We start from the raw sequence: 22,947 nt of genomic DNA on the forward strand, positions 1-22,947 counted from the left end.
AGGTATTTTACACTCATTCATTCATTTATTTTTGCCATATATCTTAACAGAATAAACTTTGAAACTCTAATTTAAGACTCGTACTATGGGTGAGACATTATGTTTCTGGGATTCCCTTGGGTGAGGTTTTTTCTTAAACATTTTAAGTTTCTGAGTGAGTTTTATCATCTCTTAAATAAAGGGTTTGACTTTAAAAAGCACCATATCACAGTGGTTAATAGTACAGACTTTGGACTCCAAAGTGTTGAGCTTAAATCACAGCTCTGTTCCTTTAATTAGGCAAACTGTTTAGTCTCACAACCAGTATTGTTGTTGTTGTTGTTTTTTCTGATTTTCTTTCTCTTTGTTATGTCAATATTATCTACAAAACATTTCTCATGAGCATTTGGTGAGGTCATGTGAGGATTCAATAAATAAACCCGAATTGAAGCTATTATTTTTATGCCATTGTAACCACTTCCCCTTCCAGCTGGATCATTTCATGAGAACACACACATTGTGGATAATTATTAACAATAGGCTTGCCAAGCACCCAGGAAATACTCACTGTTGACCTTAAACACTGGCCAATATGCCTCCAATAATTGGCAACTGTGGAATCAAAAGTGGAAGTCAATCGAGGTCATTTTCAGCAACATCAATCTCAGTTTTGTTGACTTTCATTATGTTCTGTCATGTAGACGATCTGTCTCTCTTGGCAAAACCCCCTGCAAAATTAGTGACTGATAACCCTTGTATGGCCAATGGGTAACCCTGAGTTTCACAATAAAAATGTGTCATTGGCCTAAACTGTGCTTAGAGAGCCTGTGGCGGTCCACACAGCATCAACACACACTGTGATTCTTCTCATATCTTATAAGCAAAAGGCCTTCTGTTTTCCGTGCTGGGAAATGTGGCCTTTCGGTGTCTCTCTGTTTGCCTGAGTATGGGAACCAAGGAGGTAGAATTTTTGTACACAATGCCTTCTGGGGTATGCAGGCAAAGAAAATTTATTAACCCCAAGTGTCTCTTTGGCAAGCGATTATTTTAAGCTAAAAACAATCAAGACCCCAAACACTCAAGAGGACTCCAAACACTCAGGAAGGGTGCAAACACTCTGACCTTCCCTCTAACCATCTGAAACACCTCAGAGGATGTATCAGGAAGGAAGTTATCAGCCGAGGTGACTATTTGTTGTTATTCAGTTGCTAAACCCTGTCCAACTCAGTGACCCCATGGACTGCAGCACGCCAGGCCTCCCTGTCCTTAACTGTCTCCCAGAGTTTCCTTAAATCCATGTCCACTGCATCGGCGATGCTGTCCAACCATCTCTTCTTCTGTCACCCTCTTCTTTTGCCTTCAATCTTTCCCAGCATCAGGGTCTTTTCCAGTGAGTTGGCTCTTTGCATCAGGTGGCTAAAGTTTTGGAGCTTCAGCATCAATCCTTCCAGTGAATATTCAGGACTGATTTCCTTTAGGATTGACTGGCTGGATCTCCTTGCAGTCCAAGGGACTCTCAAGGGTCTTCTCCAGCACCACAGTGGAGGCATCCATTCTTTGGTGCTCAGCCTTCTTTATGGTCCAACTCTGACATTCATATATGATGACTGGAAAAACCATAACTTTGACTACATGGATCTTTGTCAGCAAATGATGTCTCTGCTCTTTTAATGACTATGGTGTGAACTAGATATGTAGACTGGGAAAAACTTAGCAGTCTGACTGTTAAGATTCCTCTCTCTGTCCCATTATCTCTGCCTGGCCCAGCAAACATTTACCAAATATTTTGTTTTTCCATCTCTGTGTGAATTGCCTTTCTCCCTTTAGAAGTCCTAAACCACTCCCCTCAAATCTTGCTTTGTCTTTAGCTGAAGACGGTACTTAAGGTGAGGCTTTCAGGCATTTGGGGAAATTGCTCAGTTTTCCTGGATCTCTCCCATGTATACATGTTATTATAATTTGTCTGTTTTCCTTTTGTTAGTTTGTCTCTTGACAATTTTATTATTTAAATTGGCCAGAAGAACCCAGAAAGGGAGAGGGAAATTTCTTCCTCCCCAACAACTGTTTATAATAAGGCTTTTAGGACTGTAGCTGAGGCATTCCGGAGGAAAATCTGGGGCTTTCTCTTCACTTTTCACATCTTTGTCTGTCTTTCCCTGGAATTTGCAAGACAGCTTGAAGAAACAGTTTGAGCCTCCTTCTTAGCATGAAAGGGGAATGATCCCATATATCAGGCATGATTTTATATGTGGGTCTCACATAACACTCTCTTGTTTGCCTGATTAGTGATTGAAAATGTACCAGTTTCTACTCAGGGAAGATACGGTAAGAATCAAGAAGGCTTCAGGAAGACAAGTGATCCTGCCCCTGTACCAGACTGCATAATAGATCCAAAGGCCCAGGTGTCACCTTCAGAAATCCATCATTATGCTGGTACCAGACCACGTTTCCCAGGCGGTTCAGAGCCAAGGACTGAGCCTGGATGCAATCTCAGGGCAAACTCTTTCCGGGAGTATGTGGCCTGAATGTTGATGCTTAATTGGACAACCCATTAGTCTAGGGTACATGCACCCAAAACTTCTTCCTCTCCTCTCTCCTTGTCCTGGGGTCAGACTTCCATCATGACCTAATGATTCTCTCACCTTCTTTCTCTCTGTTCCCACTCCATTTCCCGTCACAGGTGTTTCTCCTAATGAAATCATAGTGCAGGTAATTCCATCCTTGTTTCTGCTTCTCAGAAGACTGGAGGACAAGCATAGCTCATCTCTTTTTAATCTTTCAGCTCTGATGAAGTGTTAAGATCATCATACCCTTCGGCTGATGGCCCATTAAAATTACTGTTCCTTGCAAGTCTCCTATTTCATTTGATTTTCATGTTAACTTTTATTCCCCCCAAATCACTATCATACCCCATCAGCACTTTCATCACTCACATCCTGCCATAGTTTTATTATACTTATGTGTTATTTTGTTTGTTTTATGCTCTTTCTAAATGTGTGTTTTATTCATGTGTTTTTTCTTTTCAATTGCAAATTATTTTTCAATTTTAATTTTGTGCACCATAATGACTTATGTAAATTCATTGTATTTCTATTTCACAATATTTAAATTTTTTCAGGTGCAACCACGCAGTAATATGTATTTCTAAGTGATTTTCTTCCCTCTATTATTCTGAGAATGTTCATTCATCAACTATAAGCCACAAGGGAAGGCTCTTCATCAACTATAGCCTATCATTTTAATCTTAGGATAATCAGTTGCCTACAACTTTTAATGGTAATGCTGTGATAAAAATCTTTGTACTTGAGGTTCTATAAACAAGGGAGGAAAGTTGTTAAGACACTTTGATATCTAGCAGTATATCTACTATATATCTAGCCGTATGTCTAGTTCATGGTATCTGCATGTACATCCTTTATAATCCTTTTCAATTAGGCCCCAGTTTATACCGCTGGCAGCTCTTCATGAGGATTACAGTATCAGCACATAGCTACCCTGATGCTGAAGCTGAAACTCCAATACTTTGGCCACCTAATGTGAAGAACTGACTCATTTGAAAAGACCCTGATGCTGCAAAAGATTGAAGGTGGGAGGAGAAGGGGATGGCAGAGGATGAGATGGTTGGATGGCATCACTGACTCAATGGACATGAGTTTAAGTAAACTCCAAGAGTTGGTGATGGACAAGGAGGCCTGGCATACTGCAGTATCCATGGGGTCGCAAAGAGTCAGACGCTACTGAGCAACTGAACTACCATAGGGAAAAACGATTACTCATTGAAATTTTAATTTACTTTTCCCAGTCACTACTGGTTTTGAGCATTCTTTTACATGCTTATGGCTTTTTGTGTTACCATCTCTAATTACTTCATATTCTTTGTTCCATTTTCCAGTTAAGTTGCTATTTCATATGTATTCTTGCTAGTAATTTTTGTAACATATTGCTAGTACCATGTCATATTTTGATATAAATCCATTATTATCAATGTTGAGGTATCAAACCTTATCAAACTTTAAAATATATAGCTGAGCAAATTCTCTGTTCGCAGATCAACACTATTTTCCAATGTTTTTCGATTCCGTTTTTAGTTAGCTTGCCTCTGGTGAGGGGTAGGATCCTACTTATTTTATGTTTTCTATAAAGACCCAATATTTCCAAAATCTGTCACTTAAACAATAAATCATTTCCCATATTTCCTCATATTATCTCTTATTGACAGTTCATCTCTACCATATTGTATACTTCCATGTTAAACATATTAGCCTGAGTTTTAGAACTTCATTGCATTGATGTGCATTAATTGTTTGTTGGTGATTGCTGTTGCCTTGATTTGTTTGCTCTTGCACTAATACTTTACTCCTTTCATTGTCATTGCCTCATTATGTTAATGTCTGTTAGGTCAAATGCCTTGCCTCCCTTTACTCTTATTATTGAACTGTTAGCTTCACCACAGGTAGACTTCTGACTTCCATATTATACATGCTGTATCTTATCAAATGTATTTTTCTGTACTGCTTGCCTTGCATGTTGTTTTCTCCGGTCACCTATCAGCATGTTGTAGTTTAGTGGTTCAATCATGTCCAACTCTTTGTGACCCCATGGATTGCAGCACAGCAGGCTTCCGTGTCCTTCACCATCTCCCAGAGCTTGCTCAAACTCAAGTCCATTGGGTCGTGATGCCATCCAACCATCTCGTCCTCTGTCATTCCTTTCTCCTCCTGCCTTCAATCTTTCCCAGCATCAGGGTCTTTGTTTGGTAAAATGCATTAATTAACATGGTAAAATGCATTAATAGGTATTCTTATATTGAACCATCATTGGCATCCCTGAAATAAACTTTGTTATTTATATTTTAGTTCATAGCTAAAATATGCTATAGGATGCTCTGGTAGAATTTTTATGTTTACATTCCTACAAGAAGTGAACCTATAATTTTCTTTTAGTGTTTTAGTTTTTGAAATGTGATTATACCTGTCTCATTAAGTACTTAGGCCAACTGTCATTCTATGTCTATTTTCTGGAAAATCTTCAAAAAATGAGAATTAGCTTTTCCTTGAATGTTTGGAAAAAGTCACATGTAAGCTTCCTTGGTAAGGAGACACTTGAGTAATGAAAGAAGAGTCTTAAAAAGCCCATCATGTGCATGAGACAAGGCGCTCAGGGCTGGTGCACTGGGATGACCCTGAGGGATGGGATGGGGAGGGAGGTGGGAGGCGGGTTCAGGATGGGGGACACATGTACACCCATGGCTGATTCATATCAATGTATGGCAAAAACCACTGTAATATTGTAAAGTAATTAGCCTCCAATTAAAATGAATAAATTAATTTTAAAAAATAATTAAAAAAAAAAGTCCATCATGTGGGCATAAAGATTAGCTTTTCACGAAGATGACAGAATAGCTAGTGGGAATATAACAGAGTAATTGCTGTAATCAATGAAAGTCAAAAAGGCCAATGTAGCTAGAGCTCAGTGCTTTAGCAATACAGGATTATGGTGTGAATGTGTGTATTTTCAGATCACACTGGTGTCATCAAACACTGGAGTGTATTGGCTTTTACTTTTGGGGCTTCCCCAGTGGCTCAGATGGTAACAAATCTGCCTGCAGTATGGGAGACCTGAGTTTGATCCTCAGATCAGGAAGATCCCCTGCAGAAGGGAAATGCTTTCACTTTGCATGAAGTGAGGAAGTAGTGCAGAGTTTAGAGACAGAAAGGTTGTAACTGTTATTTATTTTAAGGGATTACTTACCTACTTCTCTAAAGTAAACTGCGAGTGAGCATTAGAGAAAGGATGACTCCTAGCAGATGCCTGTAGTAATCTATTTGAGAAGGAATAATGACTCAGATTAGCCTGGTAGCCATGTGAGTGGTATAAAGTGTTTAAATTCTGGATATATATCCTGAAGATGGTTCTAGCAGGATTTCCTGAAGATGTATATCTCATGTGAGAAAAACATAGGTGAAAGGGTGATATGCGGAAGTCTTCTGGTAGAACAGATTTGGAGGAAAGACAAGTTCAATTTTAACCATGTTGATTGGACATTTGGAGTGAATAAATTTGATGTTGACCGTATTCAAAATTGAAGTAAGAGTGATCCACATAGACATTTGTATGGAGGGTATTTCAGGCATGACAGAGATTACTCACAAAGATCCTGATGTAGACTGGTGAGTGTAGAACAATCACATATCTAGTCAAGATGGGGACAGAGTAGTAGGAGAGACATGGAGAAAATGGTGTGTGATATTAGGAAGGAAAGAGACAAACCAAGACCAAGTAGCTGGAGCTGGAATTCTCAAAACATCAAGGGCAAAGAAGAGGTTTCTTCAATAAACAATCATGAATACAGAAAAGCAGACAGCATGGAGAGCACAGGGTGATAAAGGGTCACTTTATATAATGAATGCAAACAAAACAAACACACACAAAAATTTAAAAACTCCATTTGGACCCATGCATAGCTAATTCATTCATATCTAGAATTGACACTGCTTAGTCTTCCAATATTCTTTGATAGCAAGTCCAGGAATCTGTAACCATTTGAATAAGGTTAGCTTTAGGGTCAGGCAAAGTTCTCAGATGAAAGATGACTTGTAGATGAATTCCACTTCCATTTTCTGATTGTTTGCCTCTCAGAGTGGCAGAGCCAGGCTCTGAATAAATTGTAATGTCACAAAGATCATACATATGTATAGTGTTTCCCTTCCTTAATGTTGCCCATTATTTTCACATTAAACAGCAAATACTTGGCAGACCATTATTATTAATCATAACAGTAAATAATATTTTCTCAATCACATGCTGAAAAAATACTGAAGGTATACAGGTGGCTAATTGAGGTGCTTCTATGATTTATTCAAAATGAGGAACTAGTTCTCTGTTTTCTCTTACCCTGCTGCTTTGAATAACCTGAATAAGAAGATAGCAAAGAAAATGAGTTGGCTTCATATTAAAAAAATGTTATCTTCTGAGAACATTCATAAATGAGTTATTATACCATCTTCATTATCAGATAAGAATACACTCACCCAACATGAAGCCTTTAAACCCAGGATTATATTGATTACTCTGAAAATAACACTCCACTTTAAAAGTCCAATTTAAAAAAATTTACAATGAAAGGGATTTATGTATTTCTTAAATATAGTTAAAAATTTGTAAAATCTTTTAGAAAGTCACAGTGCAAACAAATACCTTGATTATTTTCACCCTAATTAGTAGTGATATAAATCAGCACTACTTCTTGAGATCTTTCTTTTCTTCCTGCTTACCTGTCTCTCTCAAAATATTTATGAATTGATACTCTCTCTATATGTAACACTGAAGTTGAACGGTTCTATGAAGACCTACAAGACCTTCTAGAACAAACACTCAAAAAAGATGTCCTTTTCATTATAGGGGACTGGAACGTAAAAGTAGGATGTCAAGAAACACCATGAGTAACAGGCAAATTTGGCTTTGGAATACGGAATGAAGCATGGCAAAGGCTAATAGAGTTTTGCAAAGAAAATGCACTGGTCATAGCAAACACCCTCTTTCAACAACACATGAGAAGACTCTACACATGGGCATCACCAGATGGTCAACACTGAACTCAGATTGATTATATCCTTTGCAGCCAAAGATGGAGAAGCTCTACACAGTCAGCAAAAAGAAGACTGGGAGCTGACTATGGCTCAGATCATGAACTCCTTATTGCCAAATTCAGACTTAAATGGAAGAAAGTGGGGAAAACCACTAATCCATTCAGGTATGACCTAAATCAAATCCCTTATGACTATACAGTGGAAGTGAGAAGTAGATTTAAGGGACTAGATCTGACAGACAGAGTGCCTGATGAACTATGGACAGAGTTTCATGATATTTTACAGGAGACAGGGATCAAGACCATCCCCAAGAAAAAGAAATGCAAAAAAGCAAAATGGCTGTCTGGGGAGGCCTTACAAATAGCTGGGAAAAGAAGAGAAGCCAAAAGCAAAGGAGAAAAGGAAAGATATACCCATTTGAATGCAGAGTTCCAAAGAATAGCAAGGACAGATAAGAAAGCCTTCCTCAGTGATCAATGCAAAGAAATAGAGGAAAACAACAGAATGGGAAAGACTAGAGATCTCTTCAAGAAAATTAGAGATATTAAGGGAATATTTCATGCAAAGTTGGACAAAAAAAGGACAGAAATGTTATGGACCTAACAGAAGCAGAAGATATTAAGAAGAGGTGGCAAGAATACACAGAAGAACTGTACAAAAATGATCTTCAGGACCCAGATAATCATGAAGGTGTGATCACTCACACTCACCTAGAGCCGGACATCCTGGAATGTGAAGTCAGTTGGGCCTTAGGAAGCATCACTATGAACAAAGCTGGTGGAGGTGATGGAATTCCAGTTGAGCTATTTCAAATCCTAAAAGATGATGCTGTGAAAGTGCTGCACTCAATCTGCCAGCAAATTTGGAAAACTCAGCAGTGGCCACAGGACGGGAAAAGGTCAGTTTTCATTCCAATCCCAAAGAAAGGCAATGCCAAAGAATGCTCAAACTACTGCACAATTGCACTCATCTCACACGCTAGTAAAGTAATGCTCAAAATTCTCCAAGCCAGGCTTCAGCAATATGTGAACCATGAACTTCCAGATGTTCAGGCTGGTTTTAGAAAAGGCAGAGGAAACAGGGGTCAATTTTCCAACATCCACTGGATCATCTAAAAACAAGAGAGTTCCAGAAAAAACATCTGCTTTATTGACTATGTTAAAGCCTTTGACTGTATGGATCACAATAATGTGTGGAAAATTCTGAAAGAGATGGGAATACCAGACCACCTGACCTGCCTCATGAGAAACCTGTATGCGGGTCAGGAAACAATAGTTAGAACTGGACATGGAACAACAGACTGGTTCCAAATAGGAAAAGGAGTATGTCAAGGCTGTATATTGTCACCCTGCTTATTTAACGTATATGCAGAGTGCATCATGAGAAATGCTGGGCTAGAAGAAGCACAAGCTGGAATCAAGATTGCCAGGAGAAATATCAATAACCTCAGATATGCAGATGACACCACCCTTATGGCAGAAAGTGAAGAGGAATTAAAAAGCCTCTTGATGAAAGTGAATGTGGAGAGTGAAAAAGTGGGCTTAAAGCTCAATATTCAGAAAACAAAGATCATGGCATCTGGTCCCATCACTTCATGGGAAATAGATGGGGAAACAGTGGAACAGTGGCTGCCTTTTTTGGGGGGGGGCTCCAAAATCACTGCAGATGGTGACTGCAGCCATGAAATTAAAAGAAGCTTCCTCCTTGGAAGGAAGGTTATGACCAACCTCGACAGCATATTAAAAACCAGAAACATTACTTTGTCAACAAAGGTCTGTCTAGTCAAGTCTATGGTTTTTCCAGTGGTCATGTATGGATGTGAGAGTTGGACTATAAAGAAAGCTGAGCACCAAAGAATTGATGCTTTTGAACTGCCATGTTGGAGAAGACTCTTGAGAGTCCCTTGGACTGCAAGGAGATCAAACCAGTCCATCCTAAAGGAAATCAGTGCTGAATATTCATTGGAAAGACTGATGTTGAAGCTGAAACTCCAATATTTTGGCCACCTGGTGCAAAGAGCTGACTCATTTGAAAAGACCCTGATGCTGGGAAAGATTTAGGGCAGGAGGAGAACGGGATGACAGAGGATGAGATGGTTCAATGGCATCACCGACACGATGGACATGGGTTTCGGTGGACTCCTGGAGTTTGTGATGGACAGGGAGGCCTGGCTTGCTGAGGTTCATGGGGTCGCAAAGAGTCGGACACGACTGAGCGACTGAACTGTGCTATATTATGTTATAATATTTAAACCAAATATACAAAACAAGCATCTCCCCACCCCGCTATGAGTGCCTCAAACAATAAGCGTATTAATTGAAACATATGCCTGGGGATCAGTATTTGAGCAGGATTCAAGCTTCCGTAGTCACATTATTTAAACCATTTGAACTGTATGTTTTTAGAGCTTCAGTACAGAAAAGGGTCTGGGGATTTTGACATTTTTAGTCTCATTTCTCCCTGATGGAAACTTGCAGTCAAGGGAAAACTCATGCTTGTATAAATTTTAAATTATAATGCCAAATACAACAAGAATTCAAACACAATAAAATACTTCTAAAGAAACCTCTAAAGCAGTGCAGAAGACCTGGGTTTGATCCCTGGGTCAGGAAGATCCCCTGGAGAAGGGCCTGGAAACCCACTCTAGGATTCTTGCCTGGAGAATGCCATGGACAGAGGAGCCTGGCGGGCTACAGTCCCTGGGATCACAAAGAGTTGGACACGACTGAGCAACAAACGCACACAAAGCATCTCACCCTTTTCTTTTGCCAGAGACTAGGATTTGTATTTTAGGAGATGATAAAAACTAGTCTTTCAGCTGGTAATTCGGGTAAGTTGTTTCAGAACTACCCCTTTGATCCTCACACCCAGAGGCCAGGGCCTTCATTAGGATTCCTGTTTAATTGAATACATGCTGGAGTTGTGCTCCTTAGAATTTTAATAACACAGATGAGATGACCAGACTTTCAGAGCTACATGGAGGCTGCTGTATATTTTTAACAAAAGTTTTGACAATTAAGTTTTTTTTTTTCCTGGGCGAAGAACCTTGAAGTTAAGTTCCATGGAGCTACCAAGTGTGCTCCTGGGGTTCCAGTAATATATTACCTACCTGCAGAACATGAGTGCACTGATTGGACTCTCAGTAAGAGAGACTTTTTGTACGCCTCTCTTAGCTGTAAAATAAAACACGGTATTTGTTCCGAAGACTGTTTGTATGCAGGATGACTCTGTGCTGTGATTACCAGGATTAGGGTCTCAGGTTTTATTCCTGGCCTGGTGGTGGTGGTGGTTGTTGAGGTAAGTCAGTTGTTTTTTTGTTTTTTTTTTCACTTTCCCCAGAGAGGGACAGCATACACTGTCTCCTCTTTCTCTTTCTCCCTAACCTTAGGCCCAGACCTAGTTTCCTTTCAAACATTTCTGCCTCCGTCTTTGGCTCATCTGTTCTCAGTCAGTCCCGGATCACAGGCACAGCATAACTTTTGGCATAACTCTAGCGATGCTCCATATAGTCAGCACCAAATTATGTTGATTCTTCCTTTGAATTTTTCCCTCGTCCTTTCTTTTCTCTTCCTTATGACCACTAGTTTCATCACATTAAATGCAGATGATTGTAACTGGAATATCGGAGTTTAATTTACCTTATTCTATCCATCCAGGATTGGCACTGCCTACATGCATAACATATTGAGAACATACTGGGCTTCTGCTCGGTGACAATTGGTGTTGCTTGCAGGGTCTTCCAGAATTTGATGCCGATGTGCTCATATAAAGATATTTTTCTCTCTTGTGGTTTTCTTATTTCTCATCTGATCTTGGAATATCAAAATGTCATATATCTAATAGATTTGTCATTTTTTTCTAGTAGTTGTTTTTTTCGGGGGGGGGGGGAGATGAATAATAGAATAATGTTCTTAAATGACTTTAACTAGATACTTTAATGCCTATTTGGACTTTGGTGATCAAACTGTCAAGACGCACACTCAGGGCTGTTACCATTTCTTATTTTCTCCTCTAACTTCCTGCCTGATCATCTTGGTCACCTGATGGTTAGTCTCCTTGTGGGAATGTATTGAATAAACTTTGGCCCACAGTCTCTGGCACATAATCTAGCACATGATATATTCTGAAAATTATTTTTATGTAAAAAAAATCATACTCAGATTGATATTTTATCTACTTGTGATAACTGATAGTGGACGATAACATCTGTACTTTTACTGCCCTGTTACCCTAAGAGCCACTCACGTTTCTACCCAGTTTCTTCCCTAAAAATGCCTGCATTAATCAGTCTCTAAGTGTAGAAAAAAGAGGCAATTTTCTTGTTTTCTTTTTCTTGTTTTAGATTTAGGGACCTGGTCTCTTGTTAGGACACAAGATTGCAGTTGGGGGAGTTCCTTTTAAGAGGATTGGCCAGTTCCAACGAACACAAGTGAGTGGGTTTGTGTCTGTGAGAGTTTCCAGCGGTAAGACCTCTACTGCTGATGAACATGCTACATGGGGATGGAGTCACCGAAAGCCATTGGCTTAGGACAGTGGCTCCTGTTCAGTCCTGTGCATTGCTCCACCACAAGAGTGGCTTGCTTCACTCTTCAGCCAAAGTCCCCATGTGTGTTCTGTGTGCAGCTCTGCATGGACAATGCCACATACTTAACCCAGATATCGTATCTGGAGGATTTTGGTTTTCTATGCAAATCTATGTCAAAAAACTTTTTCAAATTTCTGTTTCTCAATCCTTAGAGTATGTATTTTTCTAATTTTGTGTGAAGTTGTGAACAACAAAGGAGATAGGAATACGTTTCCTCGCTGCCTTGAAATTTTTTATTTTTGAACTAGATTCTGACCAAACTATATCCATTCTGTTGCCTGTAGAAGCAATATTGGATTTCACAAATTCTCTGTCTCCCTCAGACATCAATCATCAAGTAAATGTAGCAGCTTGAAGTCAGCCTGAACTGAACTAGTGCAAAAAAAGAGGATAGACACTATGGTAAGTTGAGGGTTTTCTTTAAAATTTACATGCACTCTTTTAGATTATATAATGCTCTAAATTCCAAGCCTTTCTGTACTCTAACTTCTATATGAAAATTATCAACAATTTTTAAATGTGACAAAATGTCAGCTGCTTATCAGGGAAACTAGTCTTGTCATCAAAAACATTTTGCAGTTATTGCATCTATTGTGTAACTTTGCTATTTCAGTACTTTATATATTCTTAATGTTCTTATATTCTATTAAATTTCAACAGTTTGGAGGCAAGTATTTTTGTGACTGAAACAGCTGTTGCAATATTGTCATTAGGACTGACTACTTATAACTAAATTTATAAAGAAATTTATACATTAGGTATTTTATTACATCTGGTATTCTCAGAAAAGGACACTTTTAAACTTTCTTCATAGGTCTTAGTTGTTGCTGTTCAGTCGCCAGGTGTATCACACTCTTTGTGACCCCATGGACTGCAGCATGCCAGGCTTCCCTGTCCTTCACTATCTCCCAGAGTTTGCTCAAATTCATGTTCATTAAGTTGGTGATGCTATCCAATCACCTCATCCCCTGTCACCTCTTCTCCTCCTACCCTCAGTCTTTCCCAGAATCAGGGTCTTTTCTAATGAGTTGGCTCTTCCAATCAGGTGGCCAAAGTATTGGAGCTTCAGCTTCAGCATCATTCCTTCTGGTGAATATTCAGGGTTGATTCCCTTTAGGATTGACTGGTTTGATCTCCTTGCTGTTTGTCAGTAAGTATAACTTTGGACTAAATAATTTGCAAAGTGTTGAATTTCTGTGACAGTTCAGTTCATGTTATCAATGGAAGTATTTACTTGTAAGATTTCTATAGAATCAGGTTATTAATCCAATCCTGGCTTGGATTTATCCCTAGTATAACCATGGAGCTCTACAATCTTTTGTATAAATGTTTCATTTGGTTTCAAGAATAAACTTATTCAAGTATTCTGTGAGAACAGTATGGTTTGAGAATAACTGATTATCATAATTGATATGTTAGGGTTTTTTTTCTTGTTTATTTTTGTTTCTTTGCTTAATTATTTTTTTTTGGTGTGTTTTGGCTTTGTGGTGGTTTTTGTTCTGAAGTCTTTTGCCTTCACATAGTAAGTTTTCTGCCATTTTTAATGGCATTCATCATTTTCCTCTCAGAACTATATGAATGTTATTAAATAGTGATGGGTGCACCTCATGGTAAAATTTTTATGTCTCAGCAAGTAGTTAGGATGGGTGCCACTAGCCTTTCTCAAGCATCATAAAATTATGCTAAAAAGTAAATTAAAATTATACTAACATTACAATTCTCTGTAACTAAGTCTGGGATCAGTTCAGTTCAGTTCAGTTCAGTCGCTCAGTCATGTTGGACTCTTTGCGACCCCGTGAATCGTAGCACGCCAGGCCTCCCTGTCCATCACCAACTCCGGGAGTTCACCCAAACTCACGTCCATTGAGTCGGTGATGCCATCCAGCCATCTCATCCTCTGTCGTACCCTTCTCCTCCTGCCCCCAATCCCTCCCAGCATCAGAGTCTTTTCCAATGAGTCAACTTTTCGCATGAGGTGGCCAAAGTATTGGAGTTTCAGCTTTAGCACCATTTCTTCCAAAGAACACCCAGAACTGATCTCCTTTAGAATGGACTGGTTGGATCTCCTTGCAGTCCAAGGGACTCTCAAGAGTCTTCTCCAACACCACAGTTCAAAAGCATTAATTCTGATAGAAAATATCTAACCCAAGCAAATTCAACTATTGAAGCAAGAAACAGAATCAGATCAGATCAGATCAGTCGCTCAGTCGTGTCCGGCTCTTTGTGACCCCATGAATCGCAGCATGCCAGGCCTCCCTGTCCATCACCAACTCCCAGAGTTTACTCAGACTCACGTCCATCAAGTCAGTGATGCCATCCAGCCATCTCATCCTCTGTCGTCCCTTTCTCCTCCTGCCCCCAATCTCTCCCAGCATCAGAGTCTTTTCCAATGAGTCAACTCTTCGCATGAGGTGACCAAAGTACTGGAGTTTCAGCTTTAGCATCATTCCTTCCAAAGAAATCCCAGGGCTGATCTCCTTCAGAATGGACTGGTTGGATCTCCTTGCAGTCCAAGGGACTCTCAAGAGTCTTCTCCAACACCACAGTTCAAAAGCATCAATTCTTCTGTGCTCAGCCTTCTTCACAGTCCAACTCTCACATCCATACATGACCACTGGAAAAACCATAGCCTTGACTAGACGAACCTTTGTTGGCAAAGTAATGTCTCTGCTTTTCCATATGCTATCTAGGTTGGTCATAACTTTCCTTCCAAAGATTAAGTCTCTTTTAATTTCATGGCTGCAGTCACCATCTGCAGTGATTTTGGAGCCCAGAAAAATAAAGTCTGACACTGTTTCCACTGTTTCCCCATCTGTTTCCCATGAAGTGGTGGGACCAGATGCCATGATCTTCAGTTTCTGAATGTTGAGCTTTAAGCCAACTTTTTCACTCTCCACTTTCACTTTCATCAAGAGGCTTTTGAGTTCCTCTTCACTTTCTGCCATAAGGGTGGTGTCATCTGCATATCTGAGGTTATTGATATTTCTCCTGGCAATCTTGATTCCAGCTTGTGTTTCTTCCAGTCCAGCGTTTCTATCTTGAGGAAACCATGTTTATTTGGAATCTTTCCCTCCTATTTCATTACCCTCTGTAATGACTTTGTTTTTTGGGTAAGAGAACATCAGTTGCAGTTATCTCTGGCATAAATCAAAGCAGGATATATTCTTGCGCAGCCACCATCTCCTATAGTGGCACCATGATTTAATGCAGTGTTCTCAGAATTTATGGACTTCCCATGGCATGCTGCAGTCCATGGGGTTGCAAAGAGTCAGACACGACTGAGCCACTGAACTGACTGGTGGCTCGAGGGTAAAGAACCCACCTGCCAGTGCAGGAGGCATGTGTTCGATCCCTGGGTCGGGAAGATCCCCTGGAGAAGGGAATGGCAACCCACTCCAGTATTCTTGCCTGGAGAGCCCCATGGACAGAGGAGCCTGGAGGGCTACAGTCCACGGGGTCACAAAAGAGTCAGACATGACTGAAAGACTAACACTATGACAGAATTTAGAGTCTTTGGTCATCAGTCACTGAGCTGTTATTCATCTTCCAGAATGCTGTACTTACCTTGATACAATGGATTTTAAAGCTGATAAAAATATTAAGTTGTGGATTTGATGCTACAGAGGAAATAGCAGTAAAAGTATAGCTTTAAGCACCATTTTGTTAAACAACACTTGCTTGTAGAGGTTCTAGTGCCAATAAAAATGGAAACTGGATAATTCTTGCAATTTTTTTCTGAACAAAGATTTTAATAAATATTTGAAAAGTATAATGAATTAAATTTACACTCAATTAGTTTATTTCAGATGGCTTTGGAACAGGGTATCAGTACACCAATCATTCTAACTGCTTTAAAATAACACTTCCTCACAATGCAAGACAGGAGGATTATTGACATTTCAAATATACTTGGGTTTTAAGGTTATTCTCCTAGGTTATAAAATAATATGTAACCATATCTACATATAAGTAAGATGTGTACCATGCTGACCTATTGCGTTGAAGTCTCATTGCTAGAATTTCAGTATGTCTTCAGAGAAGTATATTAAAAAAATCTCTGGTGAACCTGCTGGAAAGTTTGACATGTTAACTAGGATATTGAGTGAACATAATATAAGGTCATATTTCCAAGTTACGCTAGGGAAAGAGTTTTTTTTTTTTTTTGCAATTATGTATTTTAAAAAATGTATGAAATAGTTATTTTACAAATTAGTTTACAAAATATACCCTTACAGTATTGAAAGTATACCTTGGTTATACATACTCTTTAATTATACAAACCATAAAACTTGGTTTGCATTTGCCTATACAGCTGAATTGCTTTATGTTTGCAAAAATAGTAGACTGATGACAATCTTTTTTTTTTACCCTAGAGGTTATATTTTCCCCCAACAATAAATTAAACATTCTCAGTGTATGCATTGTACAAAAGTAACCATTAAAATCTGACACGTATTTTCTGCATGTAGCTATTTTTAATAGGTTTCTAGTATTGTCTACTGTAATCCTGATTAACAATACAGCTCTCACTTTAAGGTAGGGCTCACAGTAACAGAGGCTTCCATTGTTCAATCATCATTTAAATGAAATCCATGGTTTAAGAACTTTTACATGATAAATGTTTTTTTTTTTAGGATATGATTCTATTTTGTCCGTTTAACAACTATTGTGTTTTATTATTATTTTGAGAACCCCAAACACACTATCAAGACAGATGATATTCATCAATTATTTCAGTAAATTACAATTAACCCAGTACTTGAACGGACCTGACAGTCTCATCGAGAGCCGGGCTTCTCAGTCCCTAGTCTGTTGACATTTTGAGCTGAATAACCCACCATTGCAGGTGCTCTCAGGTTGTTGGAAGATGTTTAGCAGAATCCCGGCCTCTAGTAGCAACACCTTCACCAGGGCTGACAATTGTAAATGTCTTTCGATGTTGCCCCAGTTCTTCTTAAGGACAAAACCTAATCTGGTTGTACACCACTGATTTAAAGAGTGAACACTAATATTTCCTGGAAGACAAGGGGATGGTATCCACTTTTTAAAAAATTTACATTGATTTTTTTTTCTTCTAGAAAATCTATAAATTAATTGTGAAAATTTGAAATTGTGTACATTGGAGGAAATGCTGTCTGGCTCTTTCTTTTAGATACTCTGTTCCCCTTTTAGATTCATCTTCGCCTTTTAGATTTCATCTTATGCAATAGAGAATGAGGATATTACAGGCAAACCTCTGAGATATTGCAGGTTTGGTTCCAGAACTCTGCAAATAAAACAAATATCGCAATAAAGCAAATCACACTTTTATTCCCATTTGGTTCCCATTTCATGTGAAAGTGAATATAAACACTCTAGTCTATTAAGTATTCAGGAGTGTTGTGTCTAAAACAATGTACATTCCTTAATTTTAATATATTCTATTGCTAAAAATGCCAATCATCAACTTAGCCTTAGCATGTCATAGTCTTTTTGCTGATGGAAGTCTGCCTTCATGGTGTTGGCTGCTTAATGACTGGGGGTGGGGGGGGTGGTTGCTGAAGGTCAGGGTGGATGTAGCAGTTTCTGTAAACAAGACAATAATGAATTTTGCTCCATTGATTGACTCGGCCTTTCATGAGCAAGGTGCTGTTATTTGAAACCGACAGTAGAGCTTCTTTCAGAAATCAGAGTCAGTCCTCTCAAACCGTGCTGCTGCTTTATTAACTATGTTTATCTAATATTCTAAATTCTCTGGTGTCGTTGTAACAATCTTCACCAGGAATAGATTCCATGTCTAGAAAGCACTTTCTTTGCTCCTCCATGAGATGCAATTAGGTGTCCATTCAAGTTTTTTTTTCCTGAGATGGCAGCCATTCACTCACATCTTCAGGATCCACTTGTAACCCTAGTTCTACCCTAGTTCTCTTGCTGTTTCTACCACATCTGCAGTTTCTTCCTCCACTAAAGTCTTGAGCTCCTCAAAGCCATCCACAAGAGCTGGAATCAACTTCTTCCAAACTCCTGTGTATGTGGCTACTTTGACCTCTTACCATCAATCCTTTCCAGAAGGTTTTTAATTTGCTTTGATCAGATCCATCAGTAGAATAACCATTTATGACCGCAATAACCTTACAAAATATAATTCTCAAAAGTAAAAATTACTCCTTTGATCCATGGGCTGCAGAATAGATGCTGTCAGCAAGCTTGAAAATATTAATCTCACTGTTCATCTCCATCATAACTCTGGAGACCAAGTGCATTGCCGATGAGTAGTAATATTTTTAATCTTTTTTTTTTCCTAAGCAGTAGGTCTCATGTTAGCCTCAGATATGCTATCATTCAGGCTTTGTTTTTTCATTGATAGCACACAGGCAGAGTACATTTAGCATAATTTGTAATGGTTCTAGGAATTTTTTGAAATGGGAGGTGAGCATCTGCTTCAGCTTAAAGTCACCAGCTGCATTAGTCCCTAACAAGAAAGTCAGCTTGTCCTTTGAAGATTTGAATGCATGCAATGACATCTCCACTCTAGACTTTGAAAGTCTTAGATGGCATCTTCTTCCAATAGAAGGCTGTTTCCCCTACACTGAAAGTCTCTTCTTTACTGTAGCCACCTTCATTAATGATCTGAGCTGGGTCTTCAGGGTAGCTTGCTGCAGCTTCTACATCAGCTCTTGCTGCCTCACCTTGCACTTTCCTGTTATGGAGAAGGCTTCTGTCCTTAAGTCTCATAAACCACCCTCTGCTGGATTCAAATTTTCCTCCCAGCTTCCTCACCTCTCTCAGCCTCCATAGAACTGAAGAGAGTTAGGGCCTTGCTCTGGGTTAGGCTTTGGCTTAAGGAGATGTTGTAGCTGCTTTGATCTTCTATCCAGAACCCCCAACACTTTCTGCATAATGGTAATAAGGCTGTTTTACTTGCTTATCATTTGTGTATTCACTGGAGTAGCATCTTTACTTTCCTTCAAGAACTTTTCCTCTGCAGTTTCAAATTGGCTACCTGTTTGCTGCAGGAGGTCTAGCTTTCAACCTGTCTCAGCTTTTGACCTCCTTCCTAACTAAGCTGGATCTTTTACAGCTTTTGATTTAAAGTGAGAGTCATGGAACTCTTTCACCTGAAAAATTAGAGGCTATTAAAGGGCTATTAATGGTTCTCATCTCAGTATTGTTGTGTCTCAGGTCATAGGGAGGCCAGAGGAGAGGTGGAGAGACGGGAGAGGCCTGGCTGGTGGAGCAGGGGGAAGGCATGTAACATTTGTTGGATAAGTGCTCTGTCTCCCATGAGTGTGCTTTATGGCTGCCCTGAAAAATTAAAAGTAACATGAGAGACCGCTGATTGCAGATCACTAGAGCAGATACAATAATAATGAAATAGTTGGAAATGTTGTGAGGGTTACCAAAATGTGACACAGATGCATGGAGTGGGCAAATGCTGTTGGAAAAAATGCTGCCCGTAGACATGCTAGACACAGGGTTGCCACAAACTTTCAATTTGCAAACAAACAAACAAAAAAACCAAAAAACCTCAATATCTGTGAAGCACAATAAAGTGAAAGACAATAAAACGAGGCCCGCCGGTGCAAGTACAGAGTGACTTTCTAAATTAGGGAAAATGTTGAAAAAACACAAAATAATGCAATAGACTGAGGCCCTGGGTTGGGAAGATCTCCTAGAGAAGGAAATGGCAACCCACTCCAGTATTCTTGCCTGGAAAATCCCATGGGCGGAGGAGCCTGGTAGGCTACTGTCCACGGGGTGGCAAAGAGTCAGACATGACTGAGCGACTTCACTTTCACTTTCTTTTCTTTCTATTAATGAATAATGATGGACATTAATTTGATTATTGTGGTGATCACTTTGCAGTAGATGCAAATATCAAGTCATTATGTGGTATACCTGAAACTAATATAATGTTCTATGTCAGCTATGCCTCAATAAAAGAATATGTATAAGAATTCATTTAGTTTAAAATTAAAGGTTAATGTCTCCAGACTTATTTATAAAGTCTTAAGTACACTGCTTCCTATTTGAATGTCATCTGATTTTTGCATGTCACTAGTGTTTTATAATGTTACTTTCCATCTTATCATTATAGTTTCTACAAAATATAGAAGGTAGAAAACTTGGTGTTTAAGCATTTTTTTTGGTCATGGAATTTGAATTGAAGTATTATCATTTGATTTATTTTTTCCTTTGACCCTTGGAAAATGTGTAATTTTTATATCCTCTTCAGTGGGGATATTATTTTCTTTTCAGATTTCAAACCTTGGTCATGAAGTAATAATTCCAACACATTATTGAGAAGCAATATCTTAGTTACCTTCCCTTCTTCTGAAACCCGGTATGTGGACTGATTATGTGTTCTTTGTCCTCATTCTTTCTCTCTGTCTCTCTGCTTCTTTATATTCCCCCTTTTATAGATTATTATAGCATTAGTGGTCATTTCCCCTGCAAACAGAGTAGATGATTTTAATAGTAGAGGAAAGTAGTAGGAAGTCTGGATGTAGATTGGGTCAAATTCTCCAGTTTATCAACAGTAATAATATAGCATGATTCCATCTGTCTGCTCCCAGATCTATTAATTGGTTATAAGCAATAGACTTTGAGCTAAAACTCAACACCTTAGTTGAAGTGATCTCAAGGATAGAATTTAGTTTTTAAAAATATTGAAAATAAAAGTATTTTTCTGACCTAACACACATTTCATTCGGGGATTCAACTTTAAAAGTATTAGTCTAAGATTACAAGCAACATGACATGTGGCTTGTGATCTTGTTATTATGAAAGTGAAAGTTGCTCAGTTGTGCCTGACTCTTTGCAACCCCATGGAATTCTTCAGGCCAGAATTCTGGAGTGGGTAGCCTTTCCCTTTTCCAGGGGATCTTCCCGACCCAGGGATCGAACCCAGGTCTCCCTCATTGCAGGCGATTCTTTACCAGCTGAACCACAAGGGAAGCCCAGGAATACTGGAGTGGGTAGCCTATCCCTTCTCCAGCAGATCTTCCTGACCCAGGAATTGAACCGGGGTCTCCTGCATTGCAAGTGCATTCTTTACCAACTGAGCCCTTGTTACTCCGGGAGTTGGTGATGGACAGGGAGGACTGGCGTGCTGCGATTCATGGGGTCGCAAAGAGTCGGACACGACTGAGCGACTGATCTGATCTGATCTGATCTGATAAATTTATCTGTTTGAACTGGGATACATAAGCATGTGTGATTTTGTGAGGTTTCACATTAAAGAGAAATAGTTCCTTCTTCTTCACTCATTATGCTGTTTTAACTTGAGTAATGCTTGCCTTTTTAACTAGTCTCCTGTCTTAATTCCCCCAAATGGCTTCATCTCAAAAACACACCATGTCATTGGTAGAATATTCCATTACTATTCACTCTTGGTATATTCTTTCCAGATATTCAGCTGGATGTATCAAAGTCAGCCTCTTCCCTGTATTTTCTTAAAATACTATGTTCAGTTATATAGAAGAGAGACTTTTCTGTAAATGGCCCCAAACCAGAGGAGTCGAATAGAAAATAAGAACATTTCAACCTTTTTGATTCTTTTTTCTTAGAACTCACTTTTTGTGTCATTGTGTTTTTCTAAAACACAAAATTAGTATCTTAAAGTCAGTATGAAGCATATTCTGGAGTGAGTTAAACAGTTTGAGCTAAATATTTACCAGACAAAATATTCTTTGGTACTTGAGAAATAATAGAGAAATTATACTTTGAGAAAACAGTTAAAAAATCACATCAGAGCTTTGACATTGCTGTTATTTACTATTAAAGAGCAAATCTCTTTAATTTCATCCAATCAGTTGTATAGGCATTAGCAAGAGATTTTTTTCATAATATCATATCTAATTCACAGTTATTAACAGATAAGACAGGCATATTATTTTAATATGCAGGTGGATAATGATAAAAAATTTTTTTAGAAAAATTGAACATAAGAAACACAGTTTAAGAATAACAACTAAAAAGGATTTTAGTATCCTCTGTGAATGCGACGTCTCAGTTGGCCTCCTTCCTTCCTTCCACTGATGAGCTATGTAGCTTCAAAGATTGCTATAAAATCGGGTTCTTTAAGATAACCTTTTTTAACATTTGTTTTGAAGTGCCAGACAGTATTAGATCACTTAACATTCAAAATTTTAAAAGACTAGACTTATTCTAGATGACTTTGAAGTGCAATTTTCTTCTGTAGATGATGTGACTTCTTTAAAATGGATGCTTTGATTTTGCTTTGACATTACAAGAAAGGATTAAATTTTCAAGTGTTTAGCAAAGCATTTCCCTTAAATTCTGATGTTTTCTGATAATTATTTCCTTAACAATGTTACAGAAATTCATTTTCAGCTGCATTTAATAAAATTATACAAAGTGAACTGAGTGAAGTCGCTCAGTCGTGTCCGACTCTTTGTGACCCCATGGACTGTAGCCTACCAGGCTCCTCCCTCCATGGGATTCTCCAGGCAAGAGTACTGGAGTGGGTTGCCATTTCCTTCTCCAGGGGATCTTCCCAACCCAGGGATAGAACCCGGTCTCCTGCATTCCAGACAGACACTTTAACCTCTGAGTCACCAGGGAAGCAAAATTATACAAAAGAAGGGTGTAAAAGCTCTTGTATTTGAATATTGTTATTACTCAAGTCACGACTTGAATTATTCTGAAGACATATCTTAGTTTCATGAAATTTTATACCTCATAGGCACATGTCTATTCCTTGAGATAATAATATAGACTTAAAAGAAATGTATAACAACAATATACTATAGAATATGACTTTCTTGTGCGATGTGAATAAAAAGAAATGCA

At 38.8% G+C, this 22,947-nt stretch overlaps 1 protein-coding gene across 1 annotated transcript in view; it reads left to right on the plus strand.

Moving 5' to 3' along the window:
* The window catches only part of LOC123331130, a 587,693-nt gene that overhangs the window by 500,200 nt on the left and 64,546 nt on the right, over positions 1-22,947 (plus strand). The window lies entirely within an intron of this gene.

The sequence above is a fragment of the Bubalus bubalis genome, chromosome 22 (genome assembly GCF_019923935.1).
Source record: "Bubalus bubalis isolate 160015118507 breed Murrah chromosome 22, NDDB_SH_1, whole genome shotgun sequence".
NCBI classification, from domain to species: Eukaryota; Metazoa; Chordata; class Mammalia; order Artiodactyla; family Bovidae; genus Bubalus; species Bubalus bubalis.